At 52.2% G+C, this 8913-nt stretch overlaps 1 long non-coding RNA gene across 1 annotated transcript; it reads left to right on the top strand.

Moving 5' to 3' along the window:
• The first annotated feature begins 3339 nt into the window (after positions 1 to 3339).
• On the top strand, positions 3340 to 6595 carry LOC116543850. The gene is made up of 2 exons (XR_004265728.1): positions 3340 to 3377; positions 6400 to 6595. It is a non-coding gene; the product is annotated as an uncharacterized LOC116543850 (long non-coding RNA).
• Positions 6596 to 8913: the final 2318 nt, after the last annotated feature.

Below are 8913 nucleotides of genomic sequence, written 5' to 3'. Positions count from 1 at the left end.
TCTGGGCAACATAGTGAGACCCCCATCTCTACAAAAAATTTAAAAATTAGCAAGGCATGGTGGTTCACACCTGCAGTCCCAGCACTTTGGGAGGCTAAGGCAGGAGGATCCCTTGAGCCCAGGAGTTCTAGGTTACAGTGAGCTATGATATCAACTGTACTCCAGCCCGGGGGACAGAGTAAGAACCTGTCTCAAAACAAACAAAGCACCATGAAGCCAAGTGTTTTTAAGGAAAGTCAGCTGTTTTTCTTGAATAAGCATTGCCTAAATATCTATGGGCCTCTGGTTAATTTCCAGAGTTTTGAAACAGCTGATTATGATGATTTTTTTTTTTGCCAGCACTGTCATCAATTTTCTGGAAGAGAGAATTTCCAGAGGTCCTTCCTCCACCATTTACCTTGTGTCACCTCTCCAGAGCCATTGCTTACCCTTACCCTTGCTGAGACCCAATCTCAGGAGCGAATTGGCAAAAAAGTAAATGTTCAAGATCCCGAAGGGGCAGCTCTACAGTGTGAAAGCAGATCAGGGGCTGCTCTGAGCCAGGGGTGGGGCAGGGAGTGGGGAATTGCAAACAGGCACAAGAAAATGCTTTTTGGGTGAGAGAGATGTTCTTTTTTTTTTTTTTTTTTTTTTTGCGTTACATGGCTTCCTCCCCTTCACCTATACCTGGCATTTCTCCCCATGTTATCCCCCCCAACTCCCCACCCCCCACTGTCCCTCCCCTATTTCTTTCCAACAGACCCCAGTGTGTAGTGCTCCCCTCCCTGTGTCCATGTGTTCTCATTGATCAACACCCGCCTATGAGTGAGAACATGCAGTGTTTGATCTTCTGCTCTTGTGTCAGTTTGCTAAGAATGATGGTTTCCAGGTTCATCCATGTCCCTACAAAGGACAAAAACTCATCGTTTTTGATGGCTGCGTAATATTCCATGGCGTATATGTGCCACATTTTGTGGCACAGTCTATCGTCGATGGGCATTTGGGTTGCTTCCAGGTCTTTGCTATCGTACACTAAGCCGCAATGAATATTTGTATGCATGTGTCCTTATAGTAGAACAATTTATAATCCTTTCGATATATACCCAGTAATGGGATTGCTGGGTCAAATGGAATTTCTGTTTCTAGGTCCTTGAGGAATTGCCGCACTGTCTTCCACAATGGTTGAACTAATTTACACTCCCACCAACAGTGTAAAAGTGTTCCTATTTCTCCACATCCTCTCCAGCATCTGTTGTCTCCAGATTTTTTAATGATCGCCATTCTAACTGGCATGAGATGGTAGAGAGGTGTTCTAAATCTGGACCGAGGGGATGGTGGCACAACTCTGCAAATTTACTAAAAATCAATACAATGGGTGAATCTGGGGTTATGTAAATAATACCTGAATAAAACTGTAAAAAAAAAAAAAGTAAGGATGGAAACCTACTCAGCCACAGGTCCTGGCATGGAGGGGCTGAGGGGCAAATAGTGAGCAGGAAGAAGTGCTGGGTGAGATGCCATCAGCCCACATGAACGTGGGGGCCCCAGACACCTGCGAAGGCAGCAGAAGGCCGTGGGACCGCTCACTGCGGTGGGGGTAGACGGGGAAAGATCTATGTGTGCCCCACTTATAAAAAGAAGGCAAGGCCCTGGGAAGGAATGAAAACCCTGTGAGTGAGGAAGGCTGCAGAGACAGAGCCCTGGAGGGCATCATCTCAGAGAGGGAAGGGAGAAGCCCAGCCAGGGACTGAGAGGCAGGAACCCCAAGGAGAGCTGAGAGTCAGGAGAGAGCCATCAACACCAGTGCCATGGAGAAACCTGCCAAGTAAGGGAAGGACTCAGACTACCCACACGGGCCTTGGGGACCCAAGACAGAGCTCTGTGCAGTGGAGAGGGTGAGAGATGTTGGGGGACATGGCCACATGCTGAGGCACAGGAGATGAGGCCGGAGGGGCAGGCCGATCAAGGGCTGGCTGGCTGTCAAGTTTGACCTCTCTGGCAAGAACACACCTAAGTCTGACCGGAAGACATCCCTGGGGAGGGAGAAGTCCAGACATGCCCACCCAGCTTTCCGGTGTCCCAGTTACCTGCTTTCAGACTCACTGCCGCCCATAAAATGGGTCATGCTTTGCTGTCAGATGTCCAAATCCAGCTTCCTTGTGCTTGGGTGACAAACCTTTCCTAGATAGTGAGGGCACTGCACGTGCATCAGACCCCTGCTTAGACGTGGTCTCACCTCCCCTGTGTTGATCGAACAACTTTGCTCAAGTCCCCGGGGGGCCAGGCGGCCAGCTGAGGGGCAAATGGTCCTCAACTCCAAGGAGCTCGGTAACGTCCTGGCCTCACTCTAGCCTGGGAGCCAGCGGTGGGGATTGGGCTCCCGCCAGCTCAGGCATCTGGAATCCTGCCTACAGGCCATTTTGAGAGATCTGCCTGGGATGAGGAGAGACCTCTCCTGCGATCCTCCCTCCTTTAGGACCTGGAGTAGGAGAGTGTCCTTGGGCACAGCCCTGCAGCCCAGGGCTTATGCTGACATGAGACCTATGCTGGTATCAGAGTGTGTGATGCTGGCTGGATTGGGGCCACAGGTCTGACTAGCTATTGCTCCGAAGGTCTAGCAGAGCCCAGCCCCACCGGGGACACAGGGTCTGCAGTGAGTCCCGGCTGGGACTGAGGGGTCCCCACCAAGATCACAGAGCTCCAGGTATCCTCCAAGTCACCTAGGAACCAGAAACACCACAACAGAGACACTGGGTCTTTGCAGGCTCACTGTGGGAAGCGTTCCTGTGTTATAGTTGAGAATTTGGCTTATTATAATGTCACTGAGTGGGGAGAGATGGCACGTTTGCACAATAAATATACTCGTGCAATCAGCTGTTCTTAAAATATAAGCCAAGAAAAATAACATCCTTATCTTATATCACACATGTGGCAGAAGGAAGACACCCATCATCAGAGGCTTGCACCTGCATCATCTGCGGCACTTTTTCCAAAACAACCAGGCTGCCCACCCCCTGCCCTGGCCGCCATTGCCCGCCCCACCCTGGGGGCTGATGGAGAGATCTGGATGGACTGAGGCAGGGACCCATGGTTAGCAAAACACTCCTGGGACTTTTGGGGCATACCCCTAATTGGGAAGCACCGGATTTAAGAGCCAAAGGTAACAAACCAAGTACAGTGTAAAAACAGGAAAATGCTTCCTTCCCTCCAACGGGGAAGCATAGTCTAAGCACAGGAGCAAAGGTGATGCCACGAAGATAAGAAACCAGAGGTCTGGCTGTGGAAAATGTACGCTTGTGAAAACCACCGATGTGCAAAGGCCAGCCTGTGATCAGATAACATGCTGGAAGGCATGTGACAGGGGACTTGAAGAGCTGTCACACATCAGCAAGGAAAAGGTAAACATTCCAGCACAAAAATGGGCAAATGATAAGAAAAAGCAATTCACGAAAGACAGTTACAAACAGCCAAGCCGCAGGCAAACAGCACCCGGCCTCAGCAGGTGCAAACAAATACATCTGGTTTTAAAGTGAGGTTTCAGGCAGCCATACACGGGCCTGTATGACACTTATCTCCAAGCTTCCAAATTAAGTGAAAAAGGCTGGGCGTGGTGGCTCACGCCTGTAATCCCAGCACTTTGGGAGGCCAAGGCAGGCCAATCCCTTGAGCCTAGGAGTTTGCAACCAGCCTGGCCAACTCGGCTAAACTCCGTCTCTACAAAAATTATAAAATTAGCCCCCCATGGTGGCGCCCACCTGGGGTCCCAGCTACTCGGGAGGCTGAGGCGGGAGGATCACTTGAGCCCGGGAGGTCGAGGCTGTAGTGAGCCTACACTCCAGCCTGAGTGATAGGGCGAGACCCTGTCTTAAAATAAAATAAAGCGTGGTTTCATTTTTGGCCGATCATAATGGCAAAGTCTGTTTCTAAAGGGTATGCGTGGCGGCCCGTGGCCAGAGCCTGTCCCTCCAGCAGGGCCCAGAGCATTCCCGGGAGCCCCTCCTTGATCCGGGATTCTCCTCCAGGTATTTATCCTTCAGGAATTTCAATAATTGAGTACAGCCATCTTGTTCCAGAATGTTCTCAATATCATGTATACCAGGAAAGAAGAAACAAGAATATATGGCTAACCACCATAGAACAGTTAAATCCATTTCAGCGTCTAATGAAATGAAGGCAGTTGCTGGGACTGTATTTTAGGAGATTATTGAATGATATGAAGAATCCTTTTTTTTTCCCCCATTTATTTATTTTATTGCATTTTAGGTTTTGGGGTACATGTGCAGAACATGCAAAATTGTTGCATAGGTACACATGTGGCAGTGTGATTTGCTGCCTTCCTCCCCATCACCTACATCTGGCATCTCTCCCCTTGCTATCTCTCCCCAGCTCCTCACCCGCCACCGTCCCTCCCCTATTTCCCCTCAACTGACCCCAGTGTGTAGTGCTCCCCTCCCTGTGTCCATGTGTTCTCATTGTTTGCAGCACTGTTTACAATAGCAAAGACCGGGAACCAACCCAAATGCCCATCGACGATAGACTGGATAGGGAAAATGTGGCACATATACACCATGGAATATTATGCAGCCATCAAAAACGATGAGTTCATCCTTTGTAGGGACATGGATGAACCTGGAAACCATCATTCTCAGCAAACTGACAGAAGAGCAGAAGATCAAACACCGCATGTTCTCACTCACAGGAAGAATCCTTTTAAAGGGACAAAAACAAACATGGATCCTTTTAAAGGATCAAAACTAAACATGGAATATTTCCATGTAAAATATGCACTTATATCTGTTTACCAAAATCCAGGAAAACTGGCAAATGCATGAACGATGATCACTGTGCTTGTGCAGGACCAGGTAATTTTAATTTTCTTCTGTATACTTTTCTGTGCTTTCAAAACTTCCTAAAATTATTACACTATGGAAAAAGTCAGGAAAGAGTATTAAAAGGATCTTTGCAGTCTTTCCCCAGGGCCTCCGGTGTGCGAGCCATGTTTCCTTAGCCTGGCTGTTCTCGGCACATGTGTCCTCAAAAGGAGGTGGGCAGAGCTGGTCAGGGCCAACGTGGGGTCCACCTCCTCAGTCCCGTAGCCCCCTTAGGAGGCAGACAGCTCCTGGGCCTCACATCGTGCACACCTGCTGCTTCGGCCACAGGTAACCATGCATGGGAAGGAAGATGTGGTACTGCCGCTGCGTTGGCACTGCAGGATGGCACGAAGCGGGGCCAGGCGGGCCTGGAGAAACCCTGCCCTTGGGCGCATCTGTGGCCTGAGAGAGGGGGCAGTGCCTGGGCTTCAGGCAGTCAGTGCCAACACCAGGACACCCCTATGTGTGGCGCGCACTCTGATGTCATTAAAAACAAAGAAAGCCTGAAAGACCCTGCCCGCACGCTGACCAGCGTCTCACAGTCCTCGCCCAGGAATCCCACAGTGCTTCCCAGCGGACACGCCCTTACCTGGACAACACAGCCCCCTGTCCCGTCCCCCTCCCTCCTCTCTCTCCCACCCCTCCTCCCTCCTCTCCTTCTGCCCCTCCCCCCTCGCCCCTCTCAGACCCACTGGACTGCAGCCACAACACAGCCAGATGCTGTGCCCATGGAAAGCAGGTACCACTCCCAGCCTCCACCCCGAGGACCAGCTCTAAAGCAGCAGTCCCTAGCCTTCTTGGCACCAGGAATGGACCAGTTTCATGGAAGACGATTTTTCCACCGATGGGGTTGGTGGGGGATGGTTTCGGGATGAAATTGTTCCACCTCTGATCATCAGACATTAGATTCTTTTCAAGGTGCCATACCTGGATTCCTCACATGTGCAGTTCACGAGAGGAGTGCACTCCCCTGAGAATGAACTGCCCCATTCATTCTCACGGAAGCACAATCCTATCGTGCACTGCCCCACTGATCTGACATGCAGCGGAGCTCAGGCAGTAAAGCTCGCCCACCTGCTGTGAGGCCTGTTCCTAATAGGCCACAGACCTGTACCAGTCTGCAGCCCAGGGGTTGGGGACCCTGCTCTAAAGAATGGGTTTGGGGGATACTCTTTGAAGCACCGCCCCTTCTCCTTTAAAGAAGGGAAGGGTGGCTTTGTCCTCAGTGTCTTTCACTTTTGTGGGACTTCTGGCTGGAGGTGGAACTGGTGACTTTTCATGACCACCCATCCGGGGCATTGGTGGCTCAGAGGAACCTCCCGAAGGGGCCAGTGCCCTTCGACAGAGGAAGGAAGAGCCCTGTGAAATGAATGGGCTAGGGAGGAGCTGAGGATGCGGCCATGGCCCGAAGGGAAGGAGGGAGCCAGGAAGAAGATGCCACCCGGGACAGCAGAGATCTCAGATGATAGATGCAAATCCAGTGTTTGCGTGATTCATTTTGAACAAATGTTTAAAATCAAATGTATTTTCCAACTTTTGACCCACGCAGGGCTTTCGCCAGGGAAACCGTCTCGTCACCCACAGGGCACACCTGCTTGCCCAGTGACCTGCCTCCCTCCCGCACTACTGCCACAGGCGGGAAAGCAAGGTCTCGAAGAGATATATTTGCACACGAGAGATGGTGCACTACTCCTAACAGCCAGGAGGTGGCGGCGACACAAGTGTCCATCAGTGGATGAAAGGATGAATAGAATGTGTGTGTGCAGACAGCGGAACATCACTCAACCTTCAAAAGGAGGAAATTCTGGGCCAGGTGCACTGGCTTGCACCTGTTAGCCCAGCGCTGTGAAGGCTAAGGTGGGAGGGCTGCAACCTAGAGAGACTCTCTCTCTATAAAAATAAAGTAAAATGTTAGCCAGGCGTGGTGGTGCATGCCTATAGTCCTAGCTACTGGGAAGACTGAGGCAGGAGGAGCGCTTGAGCCCAGGAGTTTGAAGCTGTAGTGAGCCATGACCCTGCCATTGCACTCCAGCCTGAGTGACAGAGTGAGACCCTGTCTCAAAAAAAAAAAAAAAAAAGGAAGGAATTCTGACACATTACAACAGGGATGAACTCTGCGGTCACTGGAAATTTGGAAATAAACTGGGGTGGCAACAGGGGACTGGCTACAGATGCTAACTCTGTTTGGGCTCTTTGGCTGCGCTGTGGCCGATGGGGCAGCCCATGTTGGCACCGAGGAACTGAGTCACAAGACGCCTCCATCGCGCCTTTGGAAGTTTAACTCACAGAGGTGCCGGCACCCGCAGAGGGTGGCCAGTGCCACTGAAAGACTTCATTATTCATATTTCTGGAAAGGAGAGGCACACTTTGCGCCATCCGCAAGGCCACAGGGGGTGACCCAGGTTGGGTGGGGAAGCAGAGAGGAGCCAGGGAAAGCGGAGACCAGAGCCTTTCAAGGTGGGGCAGAGGAACAGCTCAGGACTGGCTGGTCTGAACAGCGCTGCTGGCCAGGCTGTAGGTCCATCCCTAGTGCCTGCTGCCCGGCCCTGGGTGATTCAGGGCCCAGGAAAGAGTGGCTTGGTGGTGAGATTTGCATAGAGGGGCTGATCGGGATATGGGCTTGGGCCTGGCTGGTCTACAGGTGAATAAACAGGCTCCCAGGAAGCTGTTTCTTATCTCTGGGGCTTCGCTGTCTCTGGAGGGACAGTCTCTTCCCGGCCAGCCTGGCCTCCCAAGATATCAAAAACAGCATGATTAGGCCAGGTGCAGTGGCTCATGCCTATAATTCCGCACGTTCGAGGCCGAGACGGGATGATTACTTGAGGACAGGAGTTTGAGACCAGCCTGGGCAACAAAGTGAGACCTCATCTCTACTAAAAACAAAAAATGAGCTGGGCTTGGTGGTACACACCTGTAGTCCCAGCTACTCTGGAAGCTGAACCAGGAGAATCACTTGAGCCCAGGACTCTGAGGCTGCAGGGAACTGCGTCATGCCTTTGCACTCCGACCTGTGACAGAGTGAGACCCTGCCTCAAAAAGAAAAACCAGCATGATCCGTGCACACTGGCCACCGGTCCACAGCGACTGTCTGAGCACCCTGAGAGTACCCAGGAAGTGTTTCCAAACCCTCCAGGGTGACACGTGTGAACAATGACTTGAAAACCTTCACTGGCAGGCCCTTGTGCAGACACATACTCTCTGATGTCGGCTGAAGCGCCTCCTGTGCAGACGAGCCCTGTCCGCTTGACTCAGGCCCTCTTGCTTCAGCTTTCTGGACCTCGAGACTCAAGTCCATGTGCCTTCTCTTTTCATTCTTTTCTCAGCAGAATCCCACTAACTGCCTCTGTAAACCTTGCGCACCCCTAGCTCTGCCCTGCCTTGCACCCCATCCACGTCTTCCAGCTTCCTGAAGGCCTGGGGCCTCTCAGTGCCTCCTCCTGCGCATTACACTAAGGAGGGACTGCGGAGTTGCGGGCTCCTAAAGACCCCCCTGCAGGGAGAGGAGACTTGAGCTCACCACGGCTGTGGGCAGCCTCCTGGCTGAGCGTGAGGTCTGCTCTGAGCTGGGAAAGCCTTGGCCAGCACGGCACACTGGGTAGGAACTATTCTATGCCTGACATTCCTACATTAGGGCCCCTTGGGAATCACAAGGTCGTCCCCTGGCACGCTTAGGTTGAAAAGTAATAACTGCAAAGAGCAGAGGTTAGAGAAAGACCTACTAGAAGTGCTATGTCACCTTCCCATGCTCAAGAGCAGGCACCTGAGGTTCTGCTAATTCATGGAGCAAGGAGCCTGAGACTCAGCCCATGCAGGACGCTGGTCCAGATGTCCCTACCTGAGTGCCAGAGTGAATACTGGCACACTGCAGCTCCTGGTCACTGCCCATGGCTCCTGCTCACTGCCTCGGACTCTTCCTCACTGCCCAAGGCTCCTGCTCGCTGCCCGGGGCTCCTGCTCACTGCTCGGGACACCTGCTCACTGGCCGGGCCTCCTCCTCACTGCCTAGGGCTCCTGGCCACTGCCTGGGGCTCCTCTTCCTCACTGGCCGGGGCTCCTCCTCCTC

Source organism: Sapajus apella, unplaced genomic scaffold (genome assembly GCF_009761245.1).
Source record: "Sapajus apella isolate SASKATOON/1434 unplaced genomic scaffold, GSC_monkey_1.0 scaffold198, whole genome shotgun sequence".
In the NCBI taxonomy this organism is placed as follows: Eukaryota; Metazoa; Chordata; class Mammalia; order Primates; family Cebidae; genus Sapajus; species Sapajus apella.
The sequence above is the reverse complement of the archived record's forward strand: the minus strand, read 5'-3'. Positions and strand labels throughout refer to the sequence as shown.